General features: G+C 38.4%; 1 pseudogene; it reads right to left on the bottom strand.

Moving 5' to 3' along the window:
- On the bottom strand, positions 1–23,184 carry LOC139472747 (uncharacterized; annotated as a pseudogene).
- Positions 23,185–25,419: the final 2,235 nt, after the last annotated feature.

The raw sequence follows: 25,419 nt of genomic DNA, 5'->3' as shown, positions 1-25,419 counted from the left end.
CTAGGGTGCCTGGTTCTGTTTGAAGCTCACCTGGCAAGCTGGCAGAACCTCTGAGAACACTGACTGTCAGCTTGATGCACAGAAGAAGCCGCCCATTTTTGCTGAAATGGGAGAGAGAGTGAATGAAATTTTTCTGTCTAGATGGGGTTGTGCATGGTCAAAAGGATCAGGATGGGCCTATACACCAGCCCATGACTACCTGGAGGGTCCAGGAAGGGCCCACTCCATCGATTTGTAGACTTAAGACTTTCAGCAGGTTTAATGGTTCCTATAGCAGCCCTTAAACCTGCTGAAAGTCTTAAGTCTACACAAGTCCTTTAAACAAAAGACAGAGAGAAAAAGAAGGTGGATTTCATATTTGACCAATCCCCTAGGGTACCTTGGTCTGTTTGAAGCTCAGCTCGCAAGCTGGCAGAACCTCTGAGGTGCACCCTGACTGTCCGCTTTGACGCACCAAGGAAGCCACCAATTTTTGTTGAAATGGGAGAGAGAGTGAATGAAAATGTTCAGTCTAGATGGGGTTGTGCATGGTCAAAAGGATCAGGAGGGGCCTAAGCACCAGCCCATGACTACCTTGAGGGTCCAGGAAGGGGCCACCCCATCATTATAGACTTAAGACCTTCTGTAGTTTTAAGGGTTCCTATAGAAGCCCTTAAACCTACTGAAGTTCGTAAGTCTACACAAGGCCATTTAACAAAGACAGAGAGAAAAAGAGGCTGGATTTTATTTTTGACCAGTTCCGTAGGGCGCCTGGGGCTGTTTGAAGCTCACCTGGCAAGCTGGCAGAACCTCTGAGGTGCACCCTGACTGTCCGCTTTGACGCACCAAGGAAGCCACCAATTTTTGCTGAAATGGGAGAGAGAGAGTGAATGAAAGTTTTCAGTCTAGATGGGGTTGTGCATGGTCAAAGGGGTCAGGAGGGGCCTATGCACCAGCCCATGACTACCTGGAGGGTCCAGGAAGGGGCCACCCCATCATTGTAGACTTAAGACCTTCTGTAGCTTTAAGGGTTCCTATAGCAGCCCCTAAACCTACTGGCGTACCCCCAGGAAGGGGCCATTCCATCATTGTAGACTTAAGACTTTCTGTAGCTTTAAGGCTTCCTATAGCAGCCCCTCAACCTGCTTGGTACCCCCAGGAAGGGGCCACCCCATCATTGTAGACTTAAGACCTTCTGTAGCTTTAAGGGTTCCTATAGCAGCCCCTAAACCTGTGGGGTACTCCAGGAAGGGGCCACTCCATCATTGTAGACTTAAGACCTTCTGTAGCTTTAAGGGTTCCTATAGCAGCCCCTAAACCTACTGGGGTACTCCAGGAAGGGGGCACTCCATCATTGTAGACTTAAGCCCTTCTGTAGCTTTAAGGGTTCCTATAGCAGCCCCTAAACCTACTGGGGTACCCCAGGAAGGGGCCACCCCATCATTGTAGACTTAAGACCTTCTGTAGCTTTAAGGGTTCCCTTTGACATGCTGAGGAAGCCACCAATGTTTGTTGAAATGGGAGAGAGAGTGTCATAATCACAACTTAGATGGAGAAATTGCACCTTTACAAAAAATAGTAATCTTGACTGGGACCAAATTTATGTCTAAGCATTTCAAGTTACTTGAGACTTAGAAAGTTCCAGTAAAGACTTCTGCAATGACTAACACCAGAGACCATGGTCTCTGCTAACACCAACAAATCTGTTTTTATTTCTGATGAAAATGTCAGATCCTGATCGTTGCAGTTTATGTCTTGTTAGAGGATTGCACATTCCTGAAACCTCTGTCTCTCAGAAAACATAAGAATAAATGGAGAAAGGAAGCTAACTTAAGTCTAGAATGGTTTGGCAAGATCCTAATTGCCTGAGCCCTGGGCCCGATTAATAAACATTGTTCAAGGCGCCATTTGGATTATATTTTACATATTTATGTTACAAGCATGATAACTCTTTTTCTGGGACAACATGTTAAACTACTCCCTGGAATCTTATCAGCGTTTCTGAAATAAAAAAAAAGGGATTGCTTTGCTCTTGCATAAAACAAGTAGAGAAAGATGTATTGTATAAGTATGGATCTTGGTGACAAGAGGTCTTTACGGTGTTGGGTGTGAGAGTAATATACGGAAGCCTTTTAGGGCCATTTGGTTTTTAAATTTATTTTTGATACTATCTTGAAATTTCAAGATACTAAGTTGAAATTTCAAGATACAGAAGTTGGTACTATCTTGAAATTTCAACCTAATATCTTGAAATTTCAACTAATTATCTTGAAATTTCAACTTCTGTATCTAGAAATTGCAACTTAGTATCTTGAAATTTCAAGATACTATATGGAAATTCAACTTAGTTTCTTGAAATTTCAAGATAGTATCTTGAAATTTCAACTTAGTTTCTTGAAATTTCAAATTAGTATCTTGAAATTTCAAGATAGTATCGAAAAAAAACAAAAAAACAAACAAATGGCCCTAAAAGGTTTCCGTAGTAATAGCAAAGACATGTCAATGGTTCGAGTAGGGCTACTGTGAATCACTGAATGTTTCGCAGAGAGGCGAGTTGGGTTGACTCTGTCATTAGCGTAACTTTCGATCTGTCCGAAGTAGAGGCTCTCAAATACAGTACAGCACAAACGTCAAAGACACATAAACTACATGTTATATACCTGATGTTCAGATTGAGAGGGAAACATCGTACCACGCAATGACAGCCGAGACAGCGATGCGTTCGTTAGGCGTCAACTAGGATTGCGGGAGATAGTGTCACGTGCATACATAAGCCACGCCCACTCATGAATATTGTAGACTTAAGTGTATTGTGCCCTTAAACCTACAATCCAGCAGGCACACGTTTCAAAACAGTCACACTTGTCTCAAATCACACACGATGTGCATCGAAGTTGTTGTCCGAATTAAACTGTAACGCCGGTTCTGTTGTCATTTCCAGTTCCGGCTGTCTCATATCTGGGTCAAGTCGGGTCATTCATTCCGACACTGTGACAGCAATCGTACTTTTCAAAGTTTACTCACTTTTCGTTACTTATCTATAACAAGATTTCTGAACATTCCATCTATGTTGTTGTAAAAGGAATTGACATTTTTTCTGTCAGTGACGAGATCTTGTCAAAACACGCCTTGATTAAAAAATACTGATGAACCTTTTTGGAAACTTGTCTTCTTTAACAATGCTAGATAGTGCGCGCTGTGTAAATGCGACAGATATAACTGCAATAATGTGTTTTTTTCACGCGTAACAACACGTTAAGTGGGTTATGCGATTGGAGTGAGTGGACAGTGTGTTTTTGATAAAAAAAATAGCTGATTCTTGATCGGCGACAGGTGTTTTTTCTTTGAAACGTCTTTAATATGATTATGGGTAATAGATTGAATAACCCATTCGGTACGAGTGATAAGGAAAATATGTCACTCGTGAAATTAATGTTGTAAGTTTCTCGCTAAAGCTCGGAACTAAAAACATTTATTTCACTCGTGACATATTTCCCGTAATGCCTCGTAACAGCTTCAGTAGCAGGGCCATTAGTGATGTCATTTGATTATGACGTCATGGTAACAATGACATCACAATGATCTGCAAAGCATTGTGATGCAATTTCATTGCAGCGAGATATACATATAGAATACTAAACGAGCTCCCGTGTAATACCAATTTTATGAAACGAGTGAATAGTTCTGGTATCTGACGAGCGAAAGCGAGTCAGATACCACAACTATTCACGAGTTTCATAAAATTGGTTTTACACGAGAGCGAGTTTAGTATTTTATTTATTACTTGTCATTTATAATGTTTTTAGAATTATACTGTTGAGTGTAAATAGGCTGACACCTACACGATCCATGCATGACATAATCCAATTGAGTTTAACAGAATAATACTTCAAACACGTCAAAAGTTGAAACGTATGAATTTAATATCATACAATGGTCCACCTTTAGATTTCAGGCGTTCGTCCCACAAATTATTGTAGTGCTAAGGCTATCACAACTCACATAATTTAACTTAGACTAACGACTGTCGTTGCGCTAGAGTACGATCGCCTTGTGGAACGGGGCCTTGCAGCTCAAAGTTTACAATGACGTCACAATACCCGATGACGTAATATCTTGAATTTTGTTGCAAGATCCATCGGCGAAACAATGCCATGTGACGTCAGCCTAGCAACAAGGTTGCTGGGGTCATCGAGTGTACATAAGCTCCTCCCAGTGATCTATCATCTCCACACACAATGTCGTTGAATACGCCAAGGGATGTTGAGAGCTTTCAATATTTGTTCGTGAAACGTGTTCCGAGAGAACATAAGCACGCGTTTTGGTATTACACAATGTGTAATAAAGCTGTATGTTTATTAAACGGGTGATCTCTTCACGGGCAAGTAATAAATATAGAATACTAAGCGAACTCCCGTGTAATACCAATTTTATGAAACGAGTGAATAGTTCTGGTATCTGACGAGCGAAAGCGAGAACTATTCACGAGTTGCATTATATTAGTACTACATGGGGGCGAGTTTAGTATTTTATTACTTGCCGTTTAAAACTTGTTTTTAGAATTTCAATTTCGCGTGTGAATATAGGCAGCCATCTGCGCGATCAATAGCATAATCCAGTTGAGTTTAACAAAACAATACTTCAAACACGTCATAAGTTGACACGGGGCGATCGGGTAGCCTAGTGGTTAAAGCGTTCGCTCGTCACGCCGAAGTCCTGGGTTCGATTCTCGACATTGGTACACTGATTGTGTGAAGCCCATTTCTGGTGTTCCCCACCGTGATATTGCTGGAATACTGCTAAAAGCGGCGTAAAACCATACTCACTCACTCATAAGTAGTCACCATTATTGTCGTGCAGTTCGTTGTCTATGGTCGAAACGAGAGGATTTGTAGGCCACCATTTTTTTACCGAACGCTGTCTGCAGATCAGTATATTCTTACAAAAAAGGAGGGTTCAAGGGGGGTAAACCCTCATTTTCAAATATAACTGCAAATTCTTTATGTTTCTTGAAAAATATATCTTGTAAGACGGACAACAGAGCGGGGTTCAATGGGGTACACCCCCCCCCCCCCCCCCCCCCCCCCCCCTTTATATTTCGAAAAAAATATTTATTTCTGTATAAATTACCACCAAAGACAATAAATAGATCTTAATTGTGCACCCCCGCTCTTGAAAAAGCTGTATCCGCCCATGTAATGTATATCATTCACATCATATATATTTTCTTCTATTTAATGAGAGGGCTTTGGCTGTGCAAAGTAGCGTCCCTTTGGCCTCAAATTTAACAACAGTTCTTTCAATAATTTTCCATAACATAAAAAAATCAAACTCGGTATACTCTCCTTTGACCGTCAGCTAAGTACGTTTGTGCTCATGTGATAATTCTTTTTTCATATTCATCATTATGATTGAAATGGGGGAGGTCTTCTGGTTTAAGCGTTCTCTCGTCACACGTGGTCGACCATCCACTGTATTACATCTCCATTGTATTATGATGAATACCGCTAAAAAATACCATTATTATTTCAAAATTACGAAATTTGGAACCAAATGCAAGCCATATTTCGGAGAGAGGCGTCAAAATCGCCTCTATATTGTGTAACCAATTGGTGAATTGGTGTGACGAGTCAACGCTTTATCCTCGCTAGACAGACCCCACCGCCAGTGGCTTTGTCGGTTAAGATTATCTATATAAACAAATGTCAAATCAGGTTTGAAGTGTTGTATATTTCAAGCAGGTGTTCACCAGAATAGTCACGTGATGAGTTTAGCCAATCGGGAAACACTTCCGTTGCTGCGCGTGATCCAGACGCTCTTGAGCGAAGCAGACGACGCTTACTTTATCAAATGCACCGGTGCGCGTTAAATTAATTTCAATAAGCTGTTTAGAATTCATTTAAAATCGAGATAACAATGGGCTTAGACCGCTATTTCTCATGTTTATATTATTCACGCGTTACTTTGAACGCTGCGTTTAAAACTTTGGTGTGTCATGTGCATTATGAAGACTTTTCACGAAGAAACATTTTTCAGCTTGATTTCCTGCCCTGCCGTATGTTTTCACTCTGGAAAGGACGTTGAACAAAACGACAAGGTAAGTGCAGCAATATGTAATTAAACAATCTGTTGGTGAACATATAATTATGTAAATGAATAATCGCTGTGGCTGTAACGATTCGCAGATGATGTGATGTTTTTTCGATACAAAACAGCACCAGGGCACCAGGCCGGTAAACGTGTTTCTCTATCTCTTAGTGTGTGTGTGTGTGTGTGTGTGTGTGTGTGTGTGCGTGCGTGTGCGTGCGTGCGTGCGTGTGGAGGGGGATAGGGGAGATTGTCCCATGTCGTCAATGAATGAAGCATATTATTTTATGTAAGAATACAGCATGTATATAAAACATATTGATTCTAAATTCTGTTTATGTTTTTACACCTATGTCGTTGGTGTTTTCAACTTAACCAATTACACAATTATAATCATATCTAAACCGCATTACGACGGGAAGACCAAGGGTGGATTTTACACATTTTACCCAGTTGGGGTACAAGACCGGTATTTTCGTCACAGGAGCGAACGTTTTACCATGGTTTCTCCATACAACACCGGTGATGTAAACAAGAGAAAACAGTTTCGTTGCCGTCATAACGGCTTCCTCAACACAATTATGCAGTGTTAATATATTAGGGTTTTTTAGATAATGAATGAAAGAATGAATGAATGAATGAATGAATGAGTATGATTTTTACGCCGCTTTTAGCAATAGTCCAGCAATATCACGGCGGGGTACACCAGAAATGGGCTTCACACATTGTACCCATGTCGGGATTTGAACCCGCGCATACACACTATACACACACCGAATTATTTTTTTCAATAAATTTTCACAAGGAGAATTTTGTCCAATGCCTCCACACATTGGCCAACAACATATGAACACATACAGAGTATTTGCTGCGAAATGACCGTTTTAACCATTCATTGCAGCCCTATCTTGTCCAGCTCCGCTATTAAAGGTGTAGTAACATCAATACATGTTGTTTTCTTTGTAAAACCTGCAAACTGTTGGTTTAATATTAATAAAACTTAATTGCAATGAAAACGAGTTTAGCTCCGTCGATTCAGCAGACTTACTACGAGAGGGTAGTTGTTTGGTCCGCTGTAAGCAACCGCAAACTTAGTGCAAGTGTCTAAATAGGGAGGGGTGAGGTTAGGTGTCACTTTTTCCTTCGGAATTTTTATCAACAAATCTTCACAAGGTGAGATTTTGCTAAACCCTTGCACACATTGACCGACATCTACATGCATACAAAGATTAAAAAAACGAATTTAGATTCAATATATATGGCAATTGGTTTGTTTGGAATTTTGTTTTGTCAAAGATTAATCTAAAATATTTGCTGTGTATTATAATGAAATTTGAAATTGCCGAGAATACTGTTGATGCATTAAATGGCCCGAAGAGTACAGCTAGATTGTTTTTATATTTTGGTGTGTAGAGCTCGAACAGAAGTTTGTTACTGATCGTGATATAACGATCAGTTGTCAAGGTCCTCGGTTGTTTTGCAGTTTGTACATTGATCACAGTGGTGTTTAGTTGCAGAGTTTAGATCTGCAATGGATCTGTGAAGTCTTCAACTTTTTTTTGTTTAAATGGGTCGAGTAAGAAAATAATTGCCATTTAGTAATATTTTTTATTGTGAAGTAATTTATGTCCATTAGATTTACAATTTGGAATATAAATTTTGAAATTAGATGCTATTTTATTAGTTTTAGAGTTGGCGGGGTAGATAATAGGTCAGATAATGTAACTAATGTGTTGAGGGAGGTTCCAGTTCTTGCCCCCAGGGCTACTTTTAGGAATTACTTAAGAATGGACTTTCACGTTGTCATTGAAGAATGAACTTTCGTAGAGTGTGGTCCAAACTGAATGAACGTCCGGGCTCGACTGGCGCCAGCAATTGCGACGGTTATGGTGGCTGCATGGGTTATGTTCCCGTGTTGTTGCAGGTGAACAATTAACTTGCCTTTACATGTGTTTTTGACGGGTGCCACCGGTGGTACAGGATACGCTCACCTTTTCGCGAACATCACTATTTTCCAGTGATTCATAAACACATGCTTATGACATAGTCGGAAGCTTACAATCGACTCTGCTTTTAGCAGATATTTCTTTTGAACGTGGTAAGGGTATTGTCGCTTTTATCTATTTGAAGAAGAATTGGGGCCGGACTTTGTTGGATTGTGGTAGGTTCGGAGGCTTTAGATGGAGAGAAAGCTTTTTGGCGAGTCGGACGTTGTGCCCGATGTTGATGACGGAATGTTGCTGTCACTATCGATGATAGTACTTGCTACGGCCCATTATACTATGAAATAATGTGAATGAATGAATGAATAATTATGAGTGCGTCTTTTAATCTTTTGGCTCCAGCTTAGATGGTGAAACCCTATCATGATCAGTTCGTCTCGTATGTTTTAGCTTCAGTTGTGATATCCCATTTCCTACAATAACGAGTTAGTTCCATTTCAGACGAGCCACTTCCTATTAAAATGAGTTATACTTTAATGTTCTAGCTCAAGTTGAGATCCATCTTGATCTGTTAGACGATGCAGATACAGACATTATCGTTTTCAATTTTATGGTTATTGAAATGAATTGGTCTTTTAATGTGTCAGTATCAGTTGAGGCGCTCCGTTGTTTTTATTACGATGAGTGTATCTTTTTTAGCTCCAGCTAAAACGCATTTCTTCTATAATAATGAGCTAGATTTTTTGCTCAATTCAATTGTTCAAACAAATAATCTGCTTTACGTTCAAAGATTGACATTTCATTTTGTTAAAATGTGTGATTCAAATTGACACTTCGATAAAACCCGAAGAACGCATCGAAGATATCACGTTAGAAATGTTCTTAATCGCGAAAGCGATCAACATAACTATAGAGTCGATAGCTTACAATATGTTTCTATCCGCGTCCATGCTGAAGAAGTGTGAAACAACATTCCTTTTCGATAATTTGGGAAGGATTTAAACGGAAGGTGTCGGCAGGCTCTACAGTAATGACCGTGACCTTATTGATAACGCAACGCAGGGGCAGATAATTTTATTGATTTAACAAGGAAATACATGTGATCAAATATGCGTATAGTATATTTGTATAAAGAGTATATTTAATGTTTTTCTAGCAAAAGTAATTGTGTTTGGTTTCGTTTTCAAAACAACACCTAGGTTATCTATATTCCTGAAAGACAAATACTTGACAAGTGATTAAATATTGTCTATTGAATAATTGCATTCTTTAAAAACAGGTTATTAACGACATAGTTTTCCATTAAATATAGCAATTTATTGATGTTATGAGAGCGGAAGTTTAGCACATATCTTCGTATTGTATTTTCGAGAATGACGATTTGAAAAATCAAGTAAAAAATGGGTTCCCATGCTCATTTGGGTTTAAAATGTCGTAAAGAAGTAACACATTTTGAACATTGTCAGAAATTCACTTTCCAATATTTTTTTGCAGAAAATGTTTATTGAATGAAATTTACAGATCAATATTAAAATAGACATTTTCACCACAATAATCTCTGAATTTTACATTCAAAGGACCGATTTTAAAATAATTGAGGTTGGTCTTTTTAAAATTAAGGTGTACATTTACCCGTTTTGTATTCACAAAATATAGATACTTGAGACCATTCAAACATAATATCATTCTAAAGGATAGGGTCACCGGACATATACTATTAACTGACAATGTTGGCAGACAAGCCAAGCGTCATCGAAGTCTGGAATAAATTTTACAAATTGATCTTGTCGATGTTTAGCTCCTCAGACAGATTTAAATCAAATCAGACACATCAGTTTTTTAGCTCTACTTAATTTAAAAGAACAGAAAAGGACTACATTATATGTATGTTTACGTTAACTGGCGTGTTCCATGAGACAACATAACTTGACAATTCCTAAATCATCTCCCTTTGTGAACGAAAGTGTCACTTTCAAGTTTTGATAAGAGTTATGGATCTAGATAGGTTTTTAAAAAAGTACATAATCTAAAAACAAATAGCTTGATATTGTATTTGAGTCCTTTGTTTATTCGTGAAATATATTGGATATGTAAATAACAAAAGAAACTTACATTGTCATTGTAACTCGCTCGTGGGTGCGCTGTTTCCTGTACATTTTCTGTTCTGAGTGTTTCCAGGTATAATGTTAGTGATTTTTCTATAATATTGACTTTTGACATAAACACAAAAAGAAGCAGTATTGTGAAACTGACCCAGCATACATCACATAACATCAGACTTGAACACGCATCCTAAATGCTAAACGCCTAATGTTCGATCATAGGTTTCGTCATTATCCCCCGCCCTAACGAAGTTGGCGAGGGGTATAGAAATGGGTTCCGTCCGTGTGTGCGTGCGTGTGTGCGTGTGTGCGTCCCGAAATCGTTTCCGGAGCATAACTCAGAAACCGTTAAATATTTCTCTACGAAACTTTGCATGTCTATCAGATTCATGTTGACCTGGTGCCTTTTGCTATTTAGGAGTTTTACAAATTTTTATTTTTTACTTTTACATGGCAACAAGTTGGACTTAGGTTCTATAAGGGTGCTGTTCGTTTCCGGAGCGTAACTCAAAAACCGTTAAATAATTTCTTAAAAAACTTTGCATGTTTACCAGACACATACTGAACTGGTGCCATTTGATATTAAGGAGTTTTATAAATGTTTATTTTAGAATTTCCATTGCAGCTATCTTGACATGGCTTAAGAGAAAGGTTGGGTCAGTTACCTGGTTTGGGACCATAACATGTTAAAATGGCGGGGGATATAGATGACTTCGTCGACTATACGCTTGTTGTCATTTAGAATAGCGTACCTTAATTACTTTCGCCCTTGACTTTGTACGCAATGTGTTTACAGTGAGATCTGCTCTCTCGCGAGAGGATCATTAGGAGGGAAAATAGTGAAGTATCTTCTTTGCACATTATTTCAATTCTAACAAAGAGTTTGCCACTAACGTCGCTATATCCCCCGCCCCGGTTGTAGAATTTATGACATAATTAAATCTAAAAAAAACCTAACCTTTTTCAACCGAGGTGGAACTTGTCATGGAAATTGTCAAAAAAAAGAAGAGTTTGGAACCTAAGTCCATCTTGTTGCCATGGAAACGTAAAAAATAAAAATTTCTTAAATTTCAAAATAGCAAAAGGCACCAGTTCAGCTTGTACCTGACAAACCTGCAAAATTTCATGAAAAAATATTGAACGGTTTATGAATTATGCTCCGGAAACGAACCCTACCCTCACAGATACAAAGTCCATCTTGTTGTCATGGAAACGTAAAAAATAAAAAAAGATTCTAAAATTTCTAAATAGCAAAAAGCACCAGTTCAGCATGTGCTGGACAGACCTGCAAATTTTCATGAAAAAATATTGAACGGTTTCTGAGTTATGCTCCGGAAACGAAACGTGACGGACGGACGTACGGATGTACAGACGGAGCCCGTTTCTATATCCCCCGCCAACTTTGTTGGGCGGTGGATAAAAATTATTATGTGGTAACACTACACTTATTGATTATAACATTTATTGGGTTTGACAAATACCTTTGCATAGCAGAGCGTTCGCTCGTCACGCCGAAGACCCGGGTTCGATTCCCGACATGGGTACAATGTGTGAAGCCCATTTCTGGTGCCCCCCTCCGTTACATTGCTGGAATATTGCTAAAAGCGGCGTAAAACTATACTCATTCATGTAAATGTATCTGATCTTAAACTTGAGTTACAATCATAATATATTTATAAACTGTGTGACTCTGTAATAATTTAACACCCTTTATGATACGAAACAAACACAAGGATATATAACATGTGGCCTTGTTGTGTATTATTACGTCATTTCAAAGACACTCACTTCGTCATCTTATAACTGCTACGGTACGCGATTATGCTTTCATAAGGCTGTTAAGGCATGCAACCCTGTTTATAAAGTATTTAAAAAAAATTCATTCTTATCATTCTCCACAGTTTGTAAAATATTTGATTGTAAAATAAGTCCTATACTTTTATATGGTGCAGATATTTGGGGGCTAAGGTATATTGCATGTATAGAGAAAGTTCAAACTTCATATTTTAAATATTTTCTTGGTGTAGCTAAATATGCCTCAAACACAGCTATCTTAGGGGAAACTGGCCGCCACTATATGTTTGTCCAGAGTCAGAACAGAAATATAAAATATTGGCTAAAATTATTGCACATGGGATCAAATAGATATCCTGTACAATGTTATTACTTCCTTAAAAAGCTAGATGAGAAAGGTAAGCACAGTTGGGTGAAAGATCTTAAAAATTGTTTATACGTTAATGGTTTTTCATATGTCTGGGACTACCAAAATGTTGGTGATGTAAATATTTTTTTTGTATCAATTTCAGGAAAGACTAAAAGATGTTGCTTCTCAAAATTGGTTTGCAAAATTGTCTGCTTCCATATATTTATTATATTATTCAAATGTTAAATCTTTGCTGAATGTAGAAAAATATATTGATTCTTTGTAGGATAAATCTCTCAGAAGAACCTTTTGTAAATTTAGGATTAGCTTACATAATTTTAATGTTCAGTTTCTACGTAAAAACCCCTCAGATAATGAAAATAGTGTATGTAGATATTGTAACAAGGGTTGTATTGAAAATGAAGATCATGTCTTTTTCACTTGTGATTATTACCAGACTTTACGGAGACATTATATTACCCAACTACAGGATATGTATGACGGTTACCTGTCACTTCAAAAAATATTCTTAACTGCAAAAATGTCAATGTAATAAAACTGACTTCTGTATACCTGTATAATATATTTAAATTTAGAAAAACGTGACTAAATTTATATTGTACTCACATTGTTATATAGGTCATATGGCCCACATTACCGAATAAATCTGTCTATACTTTCATAATATTTAGGCCTTGTAGACAGTAGCAGTTAGTCGTAGATCAGTACTAGATCTAACAATGCCACCAAAAAGGAAAGCATCGTTAGCTCACAAGTTAGTTAGACAGCAGCCTGCAGCCAAGAAAACCACAACGGCAACGGCAACGGCAACGGGGGGAAATGCAGCATTAGCTTCAACAAGAAAACAACTCAGTATGGGTATGTTGTCGATATGAGCAGGTGTAGATGCAACAGTAAATATTAATCCAGACTTACCTGTATCAAGCTAACCACCAGTTCAATCAACCGGTACGCATCCTACTTCAAATAATTAGGAACAGCGCGCGTTAGCTGTTTTGTCACAGTTCGCGGCTCGTGTTCGGGTAGCAATCAACACCAAATTCCCCTAGCGCGTAGTTCCTTGTTTACTCACAGCACTTCTGCTCAATTTGACAATAGCCCACTGCATTCAGCGCATAATGAAATTTTGGTGCAGCTATGCGCGACCCGCTCGGTCTCACAACGCTGTAGAGTCTCACGGTGCCTGGCAAGATATCAGTAATTCCGTAATAAATGTGAAAACGGCTTGCCATCGGCACCATCCTCGTCTCAGCATGTATTTCGAACTTGGCTGCCTCACTAAGACCTTTGCTCAAAATAAACTTGGTGGTCAGTCCTTGATATGCAACTTTTTCTTTCATATTGTTTTATAAATACGACTTTAGAAGTGTATTTCACACCTAGGTATGTACATGCACATTCAAAGACATTCGTGATAGTTTATTTCTAGTACAGTTTTCCATTTCATCCCATTCTACAAAAGGGCAAGTTTGAAATAGATAATGATCGTTGGTGACTGAAAGTAATAGAATTATTTGTCATATATTCTTGGTATTGAACTTCGAAAATATAACTAACACAATTTTTAATATTAATGTTTTTCAGTTATTATGTCTTTCCTGTTTTCTTTTAGCCTAGCTAAACTTCAGCTGGGAGGGAACATATACAATTTAAAATTGTGAAAAAAAAGAGCCCCAAGAACGCATTCATTTTGCTCTTAGACAAGATTTTTCTTTTACAAATTCTCTCTCTTACTAAGAATTCCAAACAAAGTAATTATTACTATTATTATGTCACTGATCGAGGTATTAGATAATGTATATACCACACAGTGAAAAAACAAAATGAAAACTATTTAAAACATTAAAACGAAATCACTGTTAGTCTACGCTGAAATAATTTTGGCATTCAGAAATCGATTATGAATTTACCTATATATTGCGTGTAGATCTTATGTTATATTAACTGTTTATGTTATAAATTGAACCATGCAGGATTCTAATATATGCGGCTAAGAAATTAAAAAGGTTGTTTAATAGTGGGTCTATTTTGACAGCTTTCTCACTGTAAAAGATTCCATTCCCTTACTCAACAAAATGCACATTATTTTCTTGGAATATCAAACCTTTAAACAGCTATAAAAGCACATTCGTCAACATACCAAAAATAGAAAACGGCCCCAAATATTCTAACATTGTTAGTCTAGTGATAAACGGTCTCATTCACTCGTCCGTCGCCGTGGTAATCTTCCCATTCGTGATGTATTAGTCTACTTTCTAGTTCTGTCAAAGAGAATATATTATTGTTTGGAAACTGAAATCACGTGTACTACGACCACAACATTAGACGTGACGTCATCCACCTCACAACACGCGAGGTCAAATCACGTGCACCTGTCCAGACGACAAAATGACAGCGGCGGCAAATCACCGACCGTCTTTAGCCTACGCAAGTAAAATTGAAGATTGTAACGTCTTTGAACGAAAAAAAAATAAAGCGAATACTCACTGCTGACTATTCAGATAACATATCAATAAGAGTTGAAGACTTGCAATAGATTATCATACGTTAATCGAGAGTACAGTCTACATCAATAATTTGTAAATTTAATATTAATTGGATATAACATATCCATGGCAGAATGTTGGAAATACGAGCAGTCGTCCTATGATAATATATTCCATTTTCTGAGGAGATTTATAATGTGTATTTGATGATGTATATACATACATAATTGATTATCAATTATCTTGTACAATCACAGTATGTACGATGACTCGCGGAAAAAACTATTTCAGCAAACCAATCATAGCGCCATTATCAGAGTTTCACTAATAGGACAAAAATCGAACCTTACAGCACATCGTATCCATAACCCAAATGCAAAAAAAGGTATTGCTGTAATCATTTTAGGACCCGTGAACATCCAGGGTAGAATAGGTCTTCAGCAACCCCTGCTTGCCATAAAAGTTACTATGTTTGTCGTAAGAGGCGACTAACGGGATCGGGTGGTCAGGCTCGCTGACATGGTTGAAGCATGTCATCGATCCCAATTGTGTGGATCGATGCTCATGATATCAATCACTGGATTGTCTGGTCCAGACTCGATTATGTACAGACCACGGTCATATAGCTGGAATATTGCTAACTGTGGCGTTATACAACAAACAAACAAACAATGAGTTGGTCTCTAATGTTTCAGCTCCAGTTGTGAGCACCACTTCATATTACTTGGTCTCCAATGTTTTAGCTGCAGTTGTGACGCACCACTTCATATTAGTTGGTCTCCAATGTTTCAGCTCCAGTTGTGACGCACCTTTACATATGAAAATATTAGTTGGTCTCTAATGTTTCAGCTCCAGTTGTGAGCACCACTTCATATAATGAGTTGGTCTCCAATGTTTCAGCTCCAGTTGTGACGAACCACTTCATATTACTTGGTCTCCAATGTTTCAGCTCGAGTTGTGACGCACCACTTCATATAATAAGTTGGTCTCCAATGTTTCAGCTCCAGTTGGGACGCACCACTTGATATAATGAGTTGGTCTCTAATGTTTCAGCTCCAGTTGTGAGCACCACTTCATATTAGTTGGTCTCCAATGTTTCAGCTCCAGTTGTGACGCACCACTTCATATTAGTTGGTCTCCAATGTTTCAGGTCCAGTTGTGAGCACCACTTCATATTAGTTGGTCTCCAATGTTTCAGGTCCAGTTGTGACGCACCACTTCATATTAGTTGGTCTCCAATGTTTCAGCTACAGTTGGGACGCACCACTTCATATAATGAGTTTGTCTCCAATGTTTCAGGTCCAGTTTTGAGCACCACTTCATATAAAGAGTTGGTCTTTGATGTTTCAGCTCCAGTTGTGAGCACCACTTCATATAAAGAGTTGGTCTCTGATGTTTCAGGTCCAGTTGTGAGCACCACTTCATATAAAGAGTTGGTCTCTGATGTTTCAGGTCCAGTTGTGACGCACCACTTCATATAATGAGTTGGTCTCCAATGTTTCAGCTCCAGTTGGGACGTACCTTTATATATGAAAAAAATGATTTGGTCTCTAGTAATGTAGCTGCAGTTGTGACGAACCATTTCATATTATTAGTTGGTCTCTACTTTTTCAGCTCCAGTTGTGACGCGCCACTTCCTACTAGTATGAGCTGATTTTTTTAATGATTGATATCCAGTTGAGACGCATCACATAGCAGATCATTTTTCCAGACAGAATATTTATTTCAATATTATGGTTTAAACTCGGCGCTACTTTAACTCCAAATAGTTTCTTTAGTCACAGTGAATTTTACTGAATGTAAGCATGTCCTTCTATAATTGTACATTATACCCAGACGACCAAGGTGCCTGGACATGGGTTACACACTACAACTGTCCGTGGTCATGTGGGCTCCATTCTGAGAAAGCCATGCTATGCTGGACTTTCCCTGTGAAGAATGTGGTCAGTAGATATAGGGGTGTATTTTGCTGGTCCGAATGTTCCGAGTAGTGGGGAAAGTATAACCTTCCGCATCCATGGTGAAGTGTAAGAATGAGTTGCGGGTGCTGTCCACACCCAATGATACCCCAGTTACGTAGAAAGGCAGTTGTAGTGTCAGCTGAGGTCGTCTGGATGTCTGATCTCTAGAGCACACATACTGATAGATATCAAAAAGCTCTCAGCTTCATGTCAGTTATGGACCTCTGTTATGGTGTGTACATGGTTCCGGCGAGTAACTTTTGTACAGGTTTATAACGATTTGCGTATCATTACCAAAGGATCATTGTGAAAACAAAATCAAGACTCTATAGTCTATTGAAATGTACCACCTCCAGTAGCGATGATTTAATCTTTTAATGTTTTGATCCAGTTCAGACGTGCAAAATCCTATTTTAATGAGTTGGTCTTTCAATGTTTCAGATCAGTTTGAGAAGTGTCACTCCTTGGAAAATGAGTTGTCTCTTATGTTTCAGCTCCAGTTGTGACACGCCACTTCATATAATGACTTGTTGACATGTTTCAGCTCCAGTTGTGACACGCCACTTCATATAATGACTTGTTGACATGTTTCAGCTCCAGTTGTGACGCGCCACTTCATATAATGACTTGTCATATTGCAGCTCCAGTTGTGACACGCCACTTCATATAATGACTTGTCATATTTCAGCTCCAGTTGTGACACGCCACTTCATATAATGACTTGTTGTCATATTTCAGCTCCAGTTGTGACACGCCACTTCATATAATGACTTGTTGACATATTTCAGCTCCAGTTGTGACACGCCACTTCATATAATTACGTGTTGACATATTTCAGCTCCGGTTGTGACGCTCCACTTCATATAATGACTTGTTGTCATATTTCAGCTCCAGTTGTGACACGCCACTTCATATAATGACTTGTTGACATATTTCAGCTCCGGTTGTGACGCGCCACTTCATATAATGACTTGTTGACATATTTCAGCTCCAGTTGTGATGCACCACTTCATATAATTAGTTGCTCTCTAATGTTTCATCTCAAGTTGTGACGCACCACTTCATAACACCCGTGAGCATCCGGGGTAGAATAGGTCTTCAGCAACCAATACTTGCAATAAAAGGAGACTATGCTTGCAGTAAGAGGCGACTAACGAAATCTAGTGGTTGATGCATGTTATCGCATCCCAGTTGCGTGGATCGATGCTCATGATGTTAATCACTGGACTGTCTGATCCAGACTCGATTATTTACAGACCGCCGTCATATAGCTGGAAAATTGGAGTAAGTGGACAGTGTTGACACAAAATAGCTGATTCTTTATCGGCGAGCGAGAGGTTTTGTCCCCTTGAAACACGTCTTTAATATGATTATGGGTAATAAATAGAATAACCCACTCGGTACGAGTGATTACGGAAAATATGTCACTCGTGCAAATAATGTTTTAAGTTCCTCGTTAAAGCAACATTAATTTCACCTCGTGTGTTATTCTATAAGTATTTAATTTCTCCATAGGGTCGGTGGGGTAGCCCAGTGGTTAAAACGTTTGCTCGTCACGCTGAAGACCCGGGTTCGATTCCTCACATAGACACAATGTGTGAAGCCCATTTCTGGTGTCCCCCAACGCGATATTGCTGGAATATTGCTAAAAGCGGCGAAGAATCATACTCACTCCTCCATAAACGTCAAATATGATCATGTCATAGAATGTCATCTATAAGTTATTTCATGAAAGGTGCAGGAGGACAAACTTGTCATGGCGTATTTCACCATATTCAGTTTTCCTTTAATGTAGGAAGTAGTTGTTGCGGTTCATCTCTCAGTCTAATGGTTTCCTCAACTGCCGAATTACTGTAGCAATTGCACTTTTAGATGTAATGCTCACGCCCATGTGATCTTGTGTCATCTGTTGAGTTTCTGCTGGTGTATAATATTTCATTTTCCTCATGTTCCTTTTCCCTGTCACGGGTAAACCTGCAACACTAACCAAAGGATTTTTGTCACTAAAGTACTCACGGAAATGAAAAAACCCTGTTTTTTCGATCTCAGATTTTAAATAAATGCAGTTAATATACAAAATATATAAATATTCAAACACCTCAATTAGTACTAATTGGGCCTTGGCACAAATTCAGCGTATCAAAGGTTTTTATGTCTTTTTACATTAAAAGTGTGTAAAAATATGAACAAAACAGACTATTGTGAAACTGAACATAACCAGGTGTTAGTAGATCAAGGTGAATGTCCATGACCTATGACACCTTGACGACAGGTGAAAACAGGCGCTTGAAACCCACGTGCATGTGATTTGTCAGTGGTTAGTGATTTGTGACTTGCATTGTGGGATAGTGAATCATCGTCAAAATATCAGATCGTAAAAGTAACATATTCCAACTTACATGTCATTATTATTATGTACATAAACATAGCTGTTATTTTTATCGTTGTTTTGATAACTTTTTTCCAGGCTAATTTGCATATTGCCTATAGCCTGTTTCTGCCATGTCAATTTGGACTTAGTTTTATTTTTGAATGTTGAAAGTGCCTGCAAATTACCTCCTGTAAAGTACATTTTGTATTGAGCACTTAGATAAAACTAGCAAATCCAGACTAGTACTTTTCCAGTTGTTTTGTTATTTCGTATTTACATCTACGTTATGCTTCGTGTCGATTATTAAATCCAGCAAAATAGTGTTTTTTTCATTTCCATGAGTACTTTAAAATCCATCGGTTGGCGAGTGTTTTGTTTACCAAAACCAGTACTTTGTCTGCTGCTATGTTCATTTTCAGTATCGTACTCATCTGGTACCTTCCATCTTGCATCAGAAATAGCCAAACCATTCTTCAACTTCATCATTTATTCTAATTCTTAGTTTCATATTCTAACAGATTCGTGTTCTATTTGAAGGGTACCGTTGCCACAAAATACTGGCGCAGCGCTGTCGGCTTGACCAGAAACGTCCATGAATATACTAATATTTAGACACAAATATGTAAATAATCGGTCGCTTTACAATGTCTTACTTCTCGATTACTGAAGTTTTGTATTTAATAGCATAATTATTAATTACCGTTTTATAACCTCTACGGCCCCCCGCTCACAGCACAGTCTCTTGCACATAGTGATACCAACAACAAACATGAGTTACTTCCCTTTACAACTTAAATGAAGCCCGCTTAACTATAAAATTAACCCAAACAAATAATCAGAATCCAACATATATTGTAGATTAGAAAAGCAAATTTTGGGCGACATATATATATATATTGAATTAGCAACCATTGAAATACACAAACACACAAACATGTATATATAATGTATGAAAAAAGCAAGCTTGGGGCGACAGTAGCCTAATGGTCTAATGGTTTGGTTGTTTATTGATTGTTTATAACTGTGGTTATGTATGCTTGTAATATATGGTAATGTCGCCCAAAGGTAGCATTATACCACAATGTTGCCCAACGGTAGCATTTGTACCGTTTGATTTAACACGATGCCTTTTGACAGTATTAAAAACGTGCTTCAATTTTTTCTTTGACTTTACTGCATAAATACATTTGACTATTTGGCATCAATAAACTTGGTAATTTTATGTTTTCATACAGACTTGAGGTTAAAAAATCATGATACACAGCATGTTAAGACTGATGCTATTTCTTTATCTTATTCACTTAGTTTTCTTTAAAAGCTCTTCTTCTTTTTTATCTCTGAAACAAACTCAATGCATGTAATTTAACCCCAGTTCACTAATGTTCTCACAAGTGACGCTACATGATCTGGAGTGAGTGAGTGAGTTGGGTATTACCCTCATGGTGCCTGGACGTCAGTCAGCCTGCAAACCGCTCAGTGCCGCACTGTGCTGACGTCGCAGTTACAAAAACGTATACATTGTATCAAAAGTGTTGCAACGTCTTTATTTCTTCACACAGTGTAACCAAATAGTATAACCTGCAAGTCGAGTTGATTGTCTTTCCAACTGTATCTAAAGTCACCAAATCCAAAAGATCTATGCACTGCCCAGCCATCGATAAAAGTGCTAGTATTATAAGTTTCCTACTTTTCCACATTAATCGTAATATGGACGCCCCCGAATATGGCAAGCAAAGTCAAGTAAGCGCCCTTGTTTGAAATCTAAATGACCAATAATTCATATCATTGGCAAGTACATGTCCTAACAGTGATATACATATGATATTTATGTTGAAGTACACATTCACTGAGAATTTTCTGTGAGTTATATTTACCGATAAAAAATCCCGATGAAATTGTGCGTGTTTTTGACGTCAAAATAAAATTGACGGAAGTGATTGGTTTAATGCCGCTTTTAACAGTATTCCAGTCACATCACGGTGTGTCAGCTTAATGTGGGAGGAAAGCCCGAAGTGATGCACGTCTTAGACGTTTTACCACTTCGGTGAAACCCACGAGCACAGGTATGATGCTGACAAACCTAGAAATATAATCGGGGCGAACCGGGATTCGAAACTACAATCATAGGTTTCTGGCGTGCCCAAGGGACGCAACTCTGCACAACGAATTGCGGCGCCTTAGACGACTGGGCCACCCGCGCCCCCTTATGATGTGGAGATAATGCTAATTGTTGTACATAGCGGTAATGATTAGATTGTTTGAAATATTCATTGACCTGAACATACAAGTCTGAAGGGGTGGTCGGGTAGCTTCGTGGTTAAAGCGTTTGCTCGTCACGCCGAACACCCGGGTTCGATTCTGACGTGGGTAATATGTGTGAATCCCATTTCTGGTGTCCCCCGCCGTGATATTGCTGGAATATTGCTAACAGCCGCGTAAAACCATATGCACTCACTACAAGTCTGAAATCAATTTTGTTTTAATAATTCACGACGCCAGTGTTTGACTTTATTACTTCCTATTTTGTTCCAAATGGTGGTCAACGTGTACATTTATCGCTATCAAGACCGTTAACATGCCTTCAATCCTTACATATGTGAGGATAATAGGGTTTTTATTTTTAATGTATTTTAGTAAGACCCGGTCAGGATATCCAACCACAAACTTAGCTGTGCCGACGCGCTATCCACGAGACCACGAATATGGTTTGTTATGAACTGTTGATATATAACCTTCTATTCAGTCCTTCTCAACAGTGAATTGGCAAAGGTCCATGATGACATTATGCCTGAAGCTTTGTAATGAATAGATAAGTTAACCTCTTATGTGCAAGAAATTGAAATAGTTTTAGGGTTTGCCGAGCGAAGTTTCTTATCACATATGTATCTATTAATACGTGAAAGAAAATTTATATGGATCACGTGTGCAAAAAAGAAGGCTTGTCGTTCCGATTACTAAACATCCACATAAATCAGAACTAAAAACTGATGTCAATGCATATGTCATAAACAATATGAGATATATTTCTAAATTGATTACTACAGCATAATGGAGTCCGCCACTTTAAGGTTAAACAAATTTCAAAATACTTATCATACGCCGGGACTCGATATCTGAGGCTACGGCTAGGAGAACTGAAACTAAAATAAAAATATTTATTATATACTTAAGTGTGAAAGACTGAGTTTTCCAAAGTTGAGAAAAGTGATATTTTCACTGCAATGAACATAACACTTTGACGGACCTGTTGTCATACAAGAGTTACCTCCCCTCCCCTCCTGTTTCCCTTTAGCGTAAGTGTCTGGCCAGTACACAAACTGTTGACTTCCTGTTCACGTTAGTTCCTCATTGACAAGGCAAAATAATGTCAGATGGTTATTTATGGAGTTAATACCACTTCATCCCGTTTGTTATTCTCTTGAAAACGTTTTGTTATACACTGTACTTTTCTCATTAAACTCGTCAATAGAGACTGTTCGTTTCGCAAAGCGCAATTTTGCTCACCTGACCAGCATGTATTCTTTCGCTTCCAACAGCGGTGACCAAGGATATTTTTTGTTAAAGTTGATTTTGTATATAATCTTATCTATATATATGTTACAGAATTTACGTGACCATAACTATTTTTGTTACTTTTGTTTATATTTTTCAAAGATTAAACTATTTTTTTAGTCGCAAACACAAGGGGTTGTGAACCGTCCCTGTGTGTTTAGGTAGGTAGAATTAAAAGATAAATACTATGTGTGTGTCTATTTCCGGGATTTTATCGAGTATTTGCATCTTGGAAATTCATCTCGAGACCCGAAAGCGTTAGCGTTGAAAAGAATTTTTATCATTTATAGGGGTGGAAACGAAGCATTATAATCAAAATTGTTTAGGAAAATGCCAGCACAGCAAGATGTTGATTTTTGACAGGTGTCAATCATGGTTCTGTAAAAAAAATCCAAATAGGCTTTAAAAAGTGAAAAGAAAAAAGAATTTTACTCACAATCATCCGATAAGAGTTGTTGCAAAACAGATTCGTCCATTTCTGCAAATATTTCTTCTGCTGAAGGCAGCGAGAAATTAATTTCCTGAGTCAGCTGAGCCATGGCGTCCATTGTTAATTAGTATGCTAAAAATGCTGAGTAATTATGTATTCCTACACAGTGATTCGGTCGCTTGCTTCAGGGAATGCAAATAATATTTTCACCCTTTAACATTTGGTCATGTGACCAAAATTAGCCAGTCACAACACAGAACACATTTTCTATAGGTTTACAATTTACGTTTAGAGGTTTCACAGGGAACAGCTACACAAAAAGTATATGATAAAAGGATATTCCTCTCGTCTCGTAAACTATCGTGTTTCTTTCATATCGTGAAGGGGGAAAAGGAGATATCTCCTATGAAATATGACATATCTCTATATGTTTCATTTGTACCTTCGAATGATAGCATTTCTACTTAATGTTACTATTGCGTAATGATTCAACACTTTACTTGCCTTTGCATGCGTTTGTAACGGAGGGAGGCAGATAACGCTCACCTTTTCGCAAAACCCTTTCTATAATCATAAGAAATAGCTGCTAAAAGCAGCAGCCGTTGGGCGTTTGCGATTACCTTTCATAAGTATATACCCGTGAAGATCCGGGGTAGAAAGAGACTTCAGCAACCCATGTTTGCCGTAAAAGGCGACTGTGCTTGTGGTAAGAGGCGACTAACGGGATCGGGTGGTCAGGCTCGCTGACTTGGTTGATGCATGTCGTCGTATCCCAATTGTGTGGATGGATTGTCTGGTCCAGGCTTGATTATTTACAGACCGCCGTGATATAGCTGGAATATTGCTGAGTGCAATCTTAATTAACACATGCTGGAGATATAGTCTGATTCGTAAAATAAACCCTTCTTTTGACAAACACAGCTATCTGGTGATTATAGAAAGTTTGGTTCTGCTTTTAGTCAAGCTAATTCAATCACGTGTGAAAATATTTCGTGATCATCGTACTCGCTGGAAACAAAAGCAAGTAGAACTGCATTTTTACAATGTGTACCATTTTCTACTATCTTGATCGATCTGTTCACCTGTTTGAGAGGCGATCGGGTAGCCTAGTGGTTAAAGCGTTCTCTCGTCATGCCGAAAACCCGGGTTCGATCCTGACATGGGTACAATGTTTGATATTGATATTGCTGTGATATTGCTGGAATATTGCTAAAAGCGGCGTAAAACCATACTCATTCACTACTCTTTCACCTGTTTGATGATTACAAAAACCCAGAATTTTGGGAAGAACTGGAGACCTATTAATGGACATATTACAATGATTGGGTAAATCTATTTCGCCTTTTTACGCTCAATCGAATCTGTTGACAGCCCAGCTGATTCTCAGGGACACTCGGTTATAATGTCACACTTCTACCAAATATTTCACCGAAATTCGATTTTTTTATAGAATAGCTGCAGGTATTAGATAAATATGTCAAACTTCTGTCCCAATATAAAGTATTACAGTATTAAAGTATACAGTTGAAAATTGGATTTGCTCAAAACATTGCAAACGTTAACAAAACGATACTCGGCTGAAAACTGTCCCCGAAGCACTGCAGACGTAAGGTCGAAAATATATGACACCCGTGTGAAATATATCACCATAGAATAAGCATTTCTTGTTTTTTTCACATTTAGACACTATATCACTCATGGGTGTATACTTTCTTTGTTTATATCAGCTGGGATATTTGCATCTTCATCACGTCCCAAGGTGGATACAATGTCCGTACACGTCCGAACACATGGATATGAGTGAGTGAGTGAGTTGGGTTTAACGCCACTTTTAACAGTATTCCAGTTATATCACGGCGTGTCAGTTTAATGTGGGAGGAAAGTCCGAAGGGATGCAGGTCTCAGACGTTGACCATTTCGGTGAAACCAACGAGTACGGGTATGGTGCTGACAAACCTAGAAATATAATTGGGGCGAACCTGGATTCGAACCCAGGTTTCTGGCGTGCCAAATGGACGCAATTCTGCACAGCGAAACGCGGCGCCTTTGACGACTGGGCCATCCGTGCCCCCACATTGATATGAATAGAAATAATAAAAATAATCACGCACGCACTTGATAATGATATACATCTCACATTGACACTACAATCCAACAAGCACACTAAATGAAAATTGAATGAGGTGAGGTGAGGTGAAATTGGGTTTAACGTCGCGTCCAAGATTATTGCACTTATATAGCGACGTGCATGCACGTGTGTGTGTGTTTGTGTGGCTACTTATACTAGTCCGGACTGATGCCGATTTATAGTGCACTGAGATACCATGCCGCAGTTTAACATGAA

This window comes from Haliotis cracherodii, unplaced genomic scaffold (assembly GCF_022045235.1).
Source record: "Haliotis cracherodii isolate W230 unplaced genomic scaffold, xgHalCrac1.p SCAF_25, whole genome shotgun sequence".
Classification (NCBI taxonomy): Eukaryota; Metazoa; Mollusca; class Gastropoda; order Lepetellida; family Haliotidae; genus Haliotis; species Haliotis cracherodii.
This window is presented reverse-complemented; position numbering and strand designations above follow the sequence as displayed.